Source organism: Alexandromys fortis, unplaced genomic scaffold (genome assembly GCF_014885135.2).
Source record: "Alexandromys fortis isolate MF-2015 unplaced genomic scaffold, M_Fortis_MF-2015_v1.1 scaffold_21, whole genome shotgun sequence".
In the NCBI taxonomy this organism is placed as follows: Eukaryota; Metazoa; Chordata; class Mammalia; order Rodentia; family Cricetidae; genus Alexandromys; species Alexandromys fortis.
Genome location: NW_026067905.1, coordinates 13912582 through 13924862, shown reverse-complemented (window position 1 = coordinate 13924862; position 12281 = coordinate 13912582). Strand labels below are relative to the sequence as shown.

Genomic DNA, 12281 nt, shown 5'->3' with positions numbered 1-12281 from the left:
CTTACAACCCAGAGGACACAGCTTCTGCCCTGACCCCGGTGGGTAGGAACATGTGAAGGTGACCGAAACCCACACATGATTGCGTGGCTAGTCTAACCATAGCTCAATCTGGGATTTGTCACGAGCAGTCTTTAAGGCCATTCTTTTATTCCACTCCCCTTGCTCATCAGGCTTTGCAAAAAGAACAACCAAAAGCGCAGGAGAGATGAGATTTACCGAGGCCAGTAGCTTCACCAAGTAGGAACACAGAAAATGCCTGGGAGGTATTAGGAAGGGCAGTTAATTGGTTGGCTCCTGAATGTGTTAATCCTGAGCCAAGCTGTGTTAGTACCTCATTAGCACATTAATTCTGCCGACTACTCTCTCGCAGTCCTGTCTCAGTTTAAATCCAGAGCAGTTCTGGAGGTTGTTTTAAGGAAACCAGGTTGTATTGACAAGAATCGCAAGCACAGATCCTTGTCTCAGAACCCTGGATCTGGGACAATTGAGATTAAGGAAAGATAAACTCGGAAACAGGCGCGTGAAATACTGAGTTTGGTCCTTCTCGGCTCGATAAAAGTGTCCTCAGGGATCCTTGTCTCTGAGGTCAGGGAGCAGCGAGGTGAGCAGGCAGCATTCCACTCCAGCTATCCAACTCTGCTGGAAAGGCCCCGGGTAACCAGTGAAGGACGCAATGCCGCCATCTCCACGCGGCTGGCACCTGGCTCCGGGAAGAGAAGGAGATATAGGTAGGCTCAGTGTTTAGACACTTTGGACTGGAGAGACTGCTCCGTGGGTGAAGAGCTTGCTGCGCAACCTTGAGGACCTGAGTTTGGGTGCCCAGAACTGACATAAAAGTCAGGCTTGGTGACGGGTACCTGTAACCCCAGTACTGAGGGGGCAAAGATAGGCAGATGGGCGGGGGGTCTGTCAAGCTAGCTAGTCTGCTAAGAAAAAAAGAAAGAAAGTTGTACCTCTAGGTACAACTGGGGCCTGTTCTAGAATGATGTACCTTGACGCCTCTTTACGCTCCCTTCTTCCCACCTGCCATGAAATGAGCAGGCTCTGCTCTAGTTCCTTCTGCCGTGACCTCTTTCTCACCTCCAGGCCCAAAGCAAGGGGTCCAGCCAAACGTGGAACGTGGAGCGAAGCCCCTGAAACCAGGAGCCTTTCCTCCTTTTAAATTATGCTAAGTAGCTGGGCAGTGGTGGTGCAGGCCTTGATCCCAAGGACTCAGGGAGGCAGAGGCGGACAGATCTCCCTGAGTTCAAGGCCACCCTGGCTGAGTTCCAGGACAGGCCCAAAACTCCACAAAGAAAACCTGTTTCATAAAACGAAAGAAAGATAGACCCACTAGATGGGACAAAGACAACCTCGGCCTGAGTAAACAGGACTTAAAGCTTAGATCCTCTGGAGCTTCTTCCTTCTACGGAACAGTGAGCGCTTTGGGACCTATGAGGTCGAGGACAATCACCTTGAGTGCAGACATCTTCAAATCATGAAAGGCAACAGAGTAGCAAGAGCCAGGTACTAACCTTCCTGGGTTTTTCTTTTGTGAGATTTCAGACCAGTGGAAACAGCTGTAAACATTTCCCAAACAAGTGACTTTTACCCCCAAGTGACTTTTACTCCTGTTCACTGTTTCTGAAAAGGGGTCTCACTCGGCCCTGACTGGCCTTGAACTCACTACGCAGCCACAGCTGCACAGAGTGGCTGGACCTTGCTACATTTCTGCATTTCATCAGGGAATGGGGCAAGAGCAGATTCCTCCACATTCTTTCCAGTATTTGTTATTGTCACGTGTTTTTTTTTTTTTTTCAATTTTGGCTGTTTTTATAGATGTGTAGTGGTAGCTACTGCTGTCTTCTTACTTGTTGCCTAAGTGTGTAGTGATAGCTGCTGTTTCCCTAGTGACGGGTGATGCTGGAAATATTTAATATCGGACTATGAAGTTTGTCACTGGTTTCAACTTTTCTTCCAGCAAATGATTTTCTTCTCTTCAAGCCTTAACTTTCTCATCTGTTGAACGAGAGAATTGAACCAGGTGATGTCTGGCAGGTTCTCAGCTCTCCATACCCACATATTCCTGGACCCACCCCAGGGCAGCTCCTTTGCAAGGTGACAAGCTTTCCATTTTCCCTTTAGGCATCATTAGCCCTATCTGCCAAGAACTGACTAGCAATGGCTCTTACCTGAGAGCTTCGCTGACATTTCTGGGAAATGTGCAGGAGCTTCGTTTGACCCTTTAAGCCTTATTCAGCACGTAAGTCCCGTCATCATAGGCTGAACAAAAAAATTATAACAAATTTGCAAGAAAATTTATTAATTTTCCGATGCACTGAAAAGATATTTGAATTACTTTGTTCCCAAGACCTCTCTGTAGGTCACAGTTTTGAGTGGGTGAGAAACTCATTATTTTGGTCAAGCATCATTTGAGTGCCTACTGGGTTTTGTTCTGGAAAAGGTGCAGTCAGTTGTCTGTGGAGAAAAAGTTGAGTTTGGTTCATGCTCTGCCACTTATTGAGTGTATTAATCCACTTGTCATTACTATCAGACAGTGCCTAATATACACACACACACACATATATACACACACACACATATACACACACATAATCCACTTGTCATTACTATCAGACAGTGCCTAATATATACACACATACACACACACATATATATATATACACACACACACATATACACACACATAATCCATTTGTCATTACTATCAGACAGTGCCTAATGCAAGCTACACACACACATACACACAAGGTCTCACTATCATACAATACCTAAAGCAAGATGCATGTGTGTGTGTATGTGTGTTTGTATGTATGTATGTATATGTACAGGGTCTCGCTACGTAGCCCTAAATGGCCTGGAACTCAATAGCTTGCTATGTAGACCAGCCTGGACTCAAACCCACAGAGATCCGCCTGCCTCTGCCTCTTCAGGGTTGGGACCCAAAGTGTGCCTGGTAAGCTACTGTTGGGGAAAATGTTCTAGACATTCAAGGTCATGCTGCTGATAGGCCCTGGCTCTGTAAGGATCTTATGATGTCATTATGGGGACCTGTGCAGGAGAAAGAAATTAAATAACCAGAGAGGAGCCCAAAGACTGTAGCCAAAACTCCAGCAGCAAGGCATGCCTTAGACCCTTCTGAGGACATACTCCTGTTTGACCTAAGCCTCTTGAAACTGCCATCCTGGGGACCACATTCCTACTACATGAACCTTTTAAGAGACAAGTACCATCCATCCAAACCACAGAAACATGAGAGTTTGTCAAGAAATGCAACTTCAAAAAAGGGGGGTGGTGGTGGAGAGCTGGACATGGTGGTACACACCTTTAATCCCAGCACTCAGGAGGCAGAGGCAGGGGGATCTCAGTGACTTTGAGGCCAGCTTGGTCTACAGCACAAGTTCTGGGACAGCCAGAGCTGCTACACAGAGATACTCTGTCTCAAGAACAAACAAACAAAAAGCAATGCAACTTCAGCAGACTGTGAAACGACATCTGCTGACAAAGTGGTCATAAAGAGGTGGCCATATATGTGGAAAGTGCCTCGTGCAGAATAGGCAGCTATAACCATGTGAGACAACTGGAGTGGTCACCACAGAAGACACGGAGGAAAACACATAGCAAGCGTCATGCCCTATGCATGCCCTGTCACATGTCCATGCCACTTGAGTTCCCCATTAGTACCAAGAAACACTGGTTTATAAAGCCGAGATGCAGAAAAGCTATATCACTTAAGATCACCCCAGCACTTAAAGAAAGAGGTGGGATTCAACCAGCATGCCTAGGGGACCACTCCACTCGTATTAATAAGCTGTACACAAACATAAACACTGATGCAGAGGAGCTAAGAGTCAGGCAGCAGAGTTGCAAAACATTTGACTCAGCAAGAGAGTTACCGCTGAGAACCAGGCAAGTCAGGGAGGCAAAAGGAAGCCAAAGAAAGAAAACTTCCTATCTCAAGAGCATCGTACCACAGCAGCTTGTGGTCCTAGAAGCCCAGTCCAGCTGCTGCAGGGAGGAAGTGGCTCTCAGCTCTCCCCACCGCTCCCTTTTCTCATTAGTTCACAGACTAGTTAAACACGGGCCCTTCCATTTCATGGTCACTAAAGTCTTACGAGCCTGTGTTTTTTAAACATTACAATGGTAGAAATGCGCCGGTTGGTGGTGGTGCACACCTTTAATCCCAGCACTCTGGAAGCAGAAGCAGGTCAATCTCTGTGAGCTTGAGGCCAGCCTGGTCTATAGAGTGAATTCCAGGACAGCCAGGACTACACAGAGCAGGCCACCAGCCTGGGTACTATGCTCCAAATATTCAAGGCTTTTAGGAGACAGACAACATTCAAACCACAGAAACATGTGACCTTGTTGAGAAACAAAACCAGCAAAAGGAGACAATGGTATCTCCTGATCAAATACATGGGTCTCTGTATATTTCTCATTCAAACCACCACAGTCCTCTGAATAGTCAACTATTGCCCCATCTCTAGGTATCTAATTAATGCTTTTATGAATTATCAGATAATTCATAAAATTATGCCTTTGGACTACCTTTTTCTTAAAAAAACAGGAGCAAAACCAAACTACTTTTTGTTTATTTTATTTGTTTGTTTGTTTATATGTGTGCATGTGTGGGAGGTTAGAGGACAACTTGCAAGGGTCAGTTTTTCTCCTTCTACCTCATGGGTCCTGGGGCTCTAAGTCATGACATCAGACTTGGTGGGAAGTACCTTTATCCACTGGGCCATCTTGCTGGCCCCGGAATGTATTCTTAGCAGACAACAGTTTCCATCAACCCACGGACTAAGAATGTCATCGGATAGCAGAAACCTACCGCTTTTTGGCACTCTCGAATGTGTTTGATAAGTATCTTGATTTCTGAGAGTCTTTCATCGTATGACTATAAGAAATTCGTCCTTCCACCGCAAGAGGGAAACAAATCTACCTGAATCCTTGGTTACCAGTCATAGTCATATTTTGGCTTACGATAAACTCTTTGATCCCCTTTGACTTGACAGCCGTGATTTTGGTCCACACCACGTTATCTGGCTCCTGGTAGGCTTTCCAGCAACTCATTGTCAATACGCATGTGTGTAGAGTACCTTTCTTATCCCACACACTGGCATCTCAGGCTTCAAGGAACCTGCATTTTATGAATGGTTGAGAACTAATGAAGGCCATCAGAATATCAATAATTGTGGCACATTAAGAACTTAGAGTAAACAAACTTTGTGGCTTTAATGAATCAGCCTGCCTCCACCTTAAGCTTGAAAGCCATCTTATAATAAAGACTAACTAGGCTCATCCCTATTTGTGATTAAATCTCTGTTTCTCAAGGATTGGGCTATGTCCCATCTGTAACCTTAGCTACAAATGGTTCTGTACTTTCTGTTCCAGGAAACAGCAACCATATCTTTGTTTTAAAAAGTTGTAATGACCATCTTGCAGCCCTACCTTTGTTTTTAAAAGGTGATGACTACCTGTTGTTATGACCACCTTGCTATGCTCTGCTTCTATAGCCCCGCCTATTTTGCCTACCAAATCCCCCATTTGGAAACTCCCTACCTGAGCTATAAAAACCTTGTCTTCCCAACAAAAAGAGATCAAAGGGATACAAACTGGAAAAGAAGAAGTCAAACTCTCACTATTTGCTAGTGGTATGATAGTTTACATAAGTGACCCCAAAAATTCTACCAAGGAACTTCTACAACTCATGAATACTTTCAGTAATGTAGCAGGATATAAGATTAACTCAAAAAAATCAGTAGCTCTCCTGTACACAGATGATAAATGTGCTGAGAAAGAAATCAGAGAAACATCACCCTTCACAATAGCCACAAATAGCATAAATATCTCGGAGTAACTCTAAAAAACAAGTGGAAGACTTGTATGACAAGAACTTTAAATCTTTGAAGAAAGAAATTGAAGAAGACACCAGAAAGAGGAAAGATATCCCATGCTCTTGGGTAGGTAGAATTTACATAGTAAAAATGGCAATCTTGCCAAAAGCAATCTACAGATTCAATGCAATGCCCATCAAAATCCTAGCAAAATTCTTCGCAGACCTCAAAAGAATGGTACTCAACTTCCTATGGAAGAGCAAAAAACCCAGGATAGCTAAAACAATCCTGTACAATAAAAGAACTTCTGGAGGCATCACAATCCTTGACTTCAATCTTTACTATAGAGCTACAGAACTGAAAACAGCCTGGTATTGGCATAAAAACAGACAGGAGGACCAATGGAACTGAATTGAAGACCCGGATATTAATCCACACACTTTTGAACACCTGATTTTTGACAAAGAAGCAAAAAATTTCAAATAGAAAAAAGAAAGCAGATTTAACAAATGATGCTGGCATAACTGGATATGAACATGTAGAAGAATGAAAATGGACTCATACCTATCACCATGCACAAAACTCAAGTCCAAATGAATCAAAGACCTCAACATAAAGCCAGCCACACTGAATGTCATAGAAGAGAAAGTGGGAAGTACACTTAAACACATTGGCACAGGAGACCACTTCCTAAATATAATCCCAGCAGCACAGACACTGAGAAAAACAATTAATAAATGGGACCTGAAACTGAAAATCTTCTGTAAAGCAAAGGACATGGTCAATAAGACAAAACAGCAGCCTACAGAATGGGAAAAGATCTTCACCAACCCCACATCAGACAACGGTCTGATCTCCAAAACATACAAAGAACTCAAGAAATTGGACATCAAAAGATCACATAATCCAATAAAAAAAATGAAGTACAGACCAAAACAGAGAACTCTCAACAGAGGAATATAAAATGGCTGAAAGACACTTAAGGAAATGCTCAACATCCTTAGCCATCAGAGAAATGTAAATCAAAACAACTCTGAGATTCCATCTTATACCTGTAAGAATGGCCAAGATCAAAAACACTGACGACAACATATAATTGGAGAGGTTGTGGGGAAAGAAACACTTCTGCATTGCTGGTGGGAATGCAAGCTGGTATAGCCCCTTTGGATGTTAGTGTGCAGATTTTTCAGAAAATTAGGAAACAGCCTTCCTCAGGACCCAGTAATACCACTTTTGGCTACATATCCAAAGGATGCCCAATCATACCACAAGGACATGTGCTCAACTATGTTCATTGCAGCATTGTTTGCCATAGCCAGAACCTGGAAACAACCTAAATGCCCCTTGACTGAAGAATGGATAAGGAAAATGTTGTACATTTACACAATGGAGTACTACACAACAGAAAAAAATAATGACATCTTGAATTTCGCAGGCAAATGGATGGAGCTAGAAAACATCATTTTGAGTGAGTTAATCCAGACCCAGAAAGACAATTATCACATATACTCATTCATAGGTGGTTTTTAAACATAAAGCAAAGAAAACCATCCTACAAATCACAATCCCTGAGGACCTAGACAACAGTGAGGACACTAAGAGAGACATACATTGATCTAATCTACAAGGGAAGTAGAAAAAGGCAAGATCTCCTGAGTAAATTGGGAGCATGGGAACCTTGGGAGAGAGTAGAAAGGGGTGGGGGAGAGGAAGGGAGGGGAGTAGAGAAAAATATAGAGCTCAATAAAAATCAATAAAACTTAAAAAAAAAAAAAAGGACCTTGTCTTCCTCATGTCCAAGGCTGATCTCTAAAAACTGCCTTTTAGGGAGATACAGCCTGTGTACGTGAATAACAAATCGTACTTTAATTAATTGTTTTCTTTAATTACTTTGGCCATGACGATGTGGGCTGGTGGTCTTTCTCCTCCAGTCTTTGGGATTAACAATATTCTAGCATGCACAGTGCCAGAGAAAAGCTAACAACTCCTTCTGGTAGAAACCCATCTTCCTGGAACCCACTCTCTAGACCAGGCTGACTTTGAACTCACAGAGATCCACCTGCCTCTGCTTCCCAAAACATGGAATTAGAAGTGTGCACGGCGGTGCCTAGCTAAACAGCTCCTTCACAGATCTTTGATGTTTGATTTCAGTTTCATTTGGAAAGGCCCAAACTGGATTAAAGCAGTTTGCTTTTCCCCTTCGGGGATCCACGGGGACCAATGACTGATTGCATTAGTTTTCATTCTAAGTAGGGTGATTGGCAGCCCATGTACTCAGCCTCTGGGGCCCTGTCTGGTTTGACAACTTCCTGTTGTGGATAATACACAGATGATGTATCCATAGCTGTCTTGTGAGTAATGAGCCGAGCGTGTGCCTAGGTATTTTAAAGCACAGGAGAGGGTTGTGTTTCAGCAGCGGATGCGAATCCAAATGATTGCGTTTTATTATTATAACCCCTTAAAAATTCCCAGAATTGACACTTCTTAGGGCATTTTCCTTCTCGGAGTGTTCCTGGAATTCTCTATTTGTTCTACTGTCGTGTTGCTCAGAGGAAAAGAAGAGAAACAAGAAACAACCATGAGCTTTTACTCAGTTCCTGTAACGGTTGCTTCCGCCCCTATACCCAAGAAGGAAAAAGAACAAAGACTGATCCGGCTTGGGTCTGCGTGCCTTATTTCCGCTTGGGAAATCCTTCTTTTCCCATTCTCTCATCCCGCAGGCCCCACTCCTTGACTGTATCTGTTGTAAGCAAGCTTGCTTTCCGAGACCGTGTTCCTCCTTCCTTGCTCCCTCTCGCACCTCCTTTGCTTCTCAGAGGTCTGGCTGCTGCCACCGCACTTGCCTCAGACCCAGACTCTCCCTGCCAGGGGCTCCAGGCCAGCGCAGCCTTCCAGCTGCCACTCTGTCACTCAGCCCTTAGGTGCCAAGACTCAGAACCTTCTGGCCCCAAACATTCTTTCACACCCATCCCCCACAAGGGACACACGCAGAGGCCCCTGCTGGGTTCAGTTGACTCTGAGTGGGAGGAAGGAGGAGAGGAATAAAGCAAGGGGGGCCAAGCCTCCGAAGGAGCTCTTTCCCATACTTCCTCCGGGACCGGCATTGATGAGAACTGAGCCGGATCTGTTTGGGCGGTATAGCTCAGGAGCAGAGTGCTTGCCTGGCACGCTTGAGGTCCTAAATCCAGTCCCCAGTAATACACGGGGTAGAGGGGAAGGAAGAGGGAGTATTGACGATGAAACGTTCTGCCTGGGCGGACAGTTCAATAAAGCCCTTGCAGTTCCATCTCAGGTAACTCACAAATCTAGATTGTACTTACAAGGGAAATGTAGGACTATACCCTCTCTTGTTGCCACTCTTCCCCCCTCCCTTTAGATCTCTTCCTGTCCCTCATAGTCTCCCTTTATATTTGTGTTTATAACTAGATTCTGCATATGAAAGAAAGTATGTGATATTTGTCCTTCTGAGTCTGGTCAAGCACCTTCTACAGCTTTCAAGAACAGTGCCTTAGGAAGAGTAGGAGTTCGGCTTTGTCTCCTATTGAGTTTGAGGCTAGCCTGGGCTACATGAAACCCTGTGTTAGAGAAAATGAGAGTGCAAACCTTATTCCTTAATGGGCATGGTAAAAGGAAGGAAGGAAGGAGGGAGGGAGGGAGGGAGGGGAAGAAAGAGAAAGGAAGAAAGAAGAAAAGATAGTGTCTCATGTATGAAGCACTGAGTTACTGAATTCTGTCTGTCTTTAATACACATTTACAGTGTGGGGGGATAGAAGTTGGTAGAATCTTTGGGATCTAATCTCACAAACAGGGCAAAATCTAGATAAGATCGTGGCTATAGTAGTGAGGCCTGTAAGACCAGCCCAGAAGCTGAGGCAAGAGGAGCAAGCCTGGACTACATTGTACAATCTGGAGATGGAGTGTGTGTGTGTGTGTGTGTGTGTGTTATATTCAGCCTTCCACATGTGCACCCTGGGATGCCCGTGCCCTGCCCTCACCCCCACCCCCACTCATATACAAACTAATGAAGGTAAATTTTAAACAACTTAAAGCTGCTGAACTCCATCAAGAACTCGGACGAAGCTGTGGGCTGTTAACCCCCGGGCGCCTGCAGCGACGTGGGCTATTTCTCCTGTCTGACTTCAGCTGTAAGATGACACTGTCCTTTTGCACTAGCACATGAAGACTAGCTAATCAAAATACTGTACTGACTCACTCAAGAGGTATCTACTGAGCTTCTACTACATACAAGGCATCATGGAAGCCCATCGTGCAATGTTATATAAAGATTTTAAAAATAGATCGTTACAGATAAACATGGTGATTACGTAAAATGACTGGAATAGTTTTGCCTGGAAAAATTAAGGAGGGCATTTGCTTCTACCCTGTTGGGTGGACTGACCTTTTTATTCCCGCCCTCACTCCTTCCTTCCAAATCCATCCAATGACTTCCGTGTCGGGTCTGCTTGGTTTCTAACGGTATGGCGAGTTACTGTGTAAAGTGTAGTCTGCACAGAGATCCCCAACAAAAGGGCAAATGAGGTCAAAGTTCACTCTGCGCTGGACAGGCCAAGCCGCATGACCTGGTCTGGCTAGTTTTATGTCAACTGGACACAGCTAGAACCACCTGAAGGGAGGGAACCTCAATAGAGAAAATATCTCCATGAAATTCTTCTGTAAGACATTTTCTTAACTGGTGACTGATGGGGGAGGGCCCAGTCTATGGTGCGTGGTGCCATCCCTGGGCTGCTGGTCCTGGGTCCTATAAAAAAGGAGGCTAATAGCCTGGCCGTAGTGGTGTACACTTTTAATTCCAACACTTGGGAGGGGCAGAGGCAGGTAAATCTTTGAGCTTGAGGCCATCCTGATCAACAGAGAGAGTTCCAGGACAGCCAGAGCTACACAGAGAAACCCTGTCTTGAAAAGAAAACAAAAAAGAAAGGAAAAGAGGAAGGAAGAAAGGAAAGAAGAAAGGAAGGAACAAGTCATGATGAGCAAGCCAGTAAGCAGCACCTCTCCATGGCCTCTGCGTCAGCTCCTGTCACCAGGTTCCTTCCTTCCCTGTCTGAGTTCCTGTCCTGACTTCCTTCAGTGATGGACTATGATGTGGAAGTGTAAGTCAAACAAATTCTTTCCTCCCCAAGTTGCTTTCAGTCATGGCCTTTCATCAAGGTAGTAATAAACCTAACTAAGACATTTGGAGGGTCTTGACCACAGCTGTCCTATATGGGTTAGTGGTGGCTCTACTTGTTCACAAGACAGACACCGAAAAACTGGGCAAAATTTTGTGCTTTTAATCAAACAAGATCTACAACAAATTTTTGGTGGCATATACAGACAGCTTCTCTTTCTACATGAGAAGCTACCCATATATGTGTAGCATTTTCCCTGCCAGCTGTGGGAAGAAGAGGGGAACTCGACAAAGGAGGCCACAACGAAAGCCTCAAGATGTTCCCTTGATACAGGGAAACCATATACCCAGGGCACCTAGGAACCCTAGGGTCCCAGCTCATTTAACCCACTGACGGCATCACCATTTCCCCTCGATAGAATTTGACCTCCATGCTGAGAGGCAAAGATGAAGGCACCAGAAACCTCAGGCTTCCTAAGCAAAGCCTGTTAGATACAGAGTGACTCCTGTCTACATATGCTCTTCATAATGTTGCTTTGACAATCTTCCTACTGAGTGTCAGGATCTATGCCTCTTCTCCTTGAAACTGAACAGGCTTTAGTGACTTTGCTGGCCAACTAAAGAATATGGCAAAAGTGACACCAGCTAGGGGAGTTCGCTACCACCTACAGAATCTGATCGCTCCAAAGCCACCATGTTGTGAGGAAGCTCACACTTAACCACACAGAGAGCCAACGTAGAGTCACTGTCACACCCCGAAGGGGGTGACACTTGGCTTGGCTTGAAGACAGACACCCTATGTTGTGCTCACAGCTTCCCTAAGTTCTTCACTGTTTTACTTCCAGCCTCCGATTGTCTATAGTTCCACGAAAGGATAGAAGCCAGCATTGCCTACCCAAGTCCTACCCAATCCCTGACCTACAGAAGCCATGAAAGATCCTGAAATGATGGCTGCTTTAAGCAACTAGGTTTGGGGATCTGTTACATAGCCTATGGGTTTGGGCCTCATTACAAGCTAGAAGGACTGCGAAGAAAGGGAGCCCAAAGTGAAGGGGGAGATGCGGAGACTTACACAGAGGTTAAGGTTAAATGTGGGCAAGCTTCTGAGGAGAGGTGCTTTGGAAGGGCCTACGGAGGTCGTCATCTAAGGATGGCAGGGCTGCCAAGTGAGTAGGGGAGACTCAGATTTTGGAGACAGACAACCAGAGATCCTTTCTGGCTTTGCTGTCCACTGTTTGTGGCTTAAGACACACTCCTCCCAAAAGAACATTCTGTGAATTAATATGCTGTCATGAAAACATAGGAGATAAAAGAAT

At 44.8% G+C, this 12281-nt stretch overlaps 1 long non-coding RNA gene across 1 annotated transcript; it reads right to left on the bottom strand.

Moving 5' to 3' along the window:
* Positions 1-295: 295 nt before the first annotated feature.
* LOC126497251 (uncharacterized) lies at positions 296-10342 on the bottom strand. The gene is made up of 3 exons (XR_007590553.1): positions 10237-10342; positions 2172-2262; positions 296-700 (listed from the first exon to the last, which is right to left on the bottom strand). It is a non-coding gene; the product is annotated as an uncharacterized lncRNA (long non-coding RNA).
* Positions 10343-12281: the final 1939 nt, after the last annotated feature.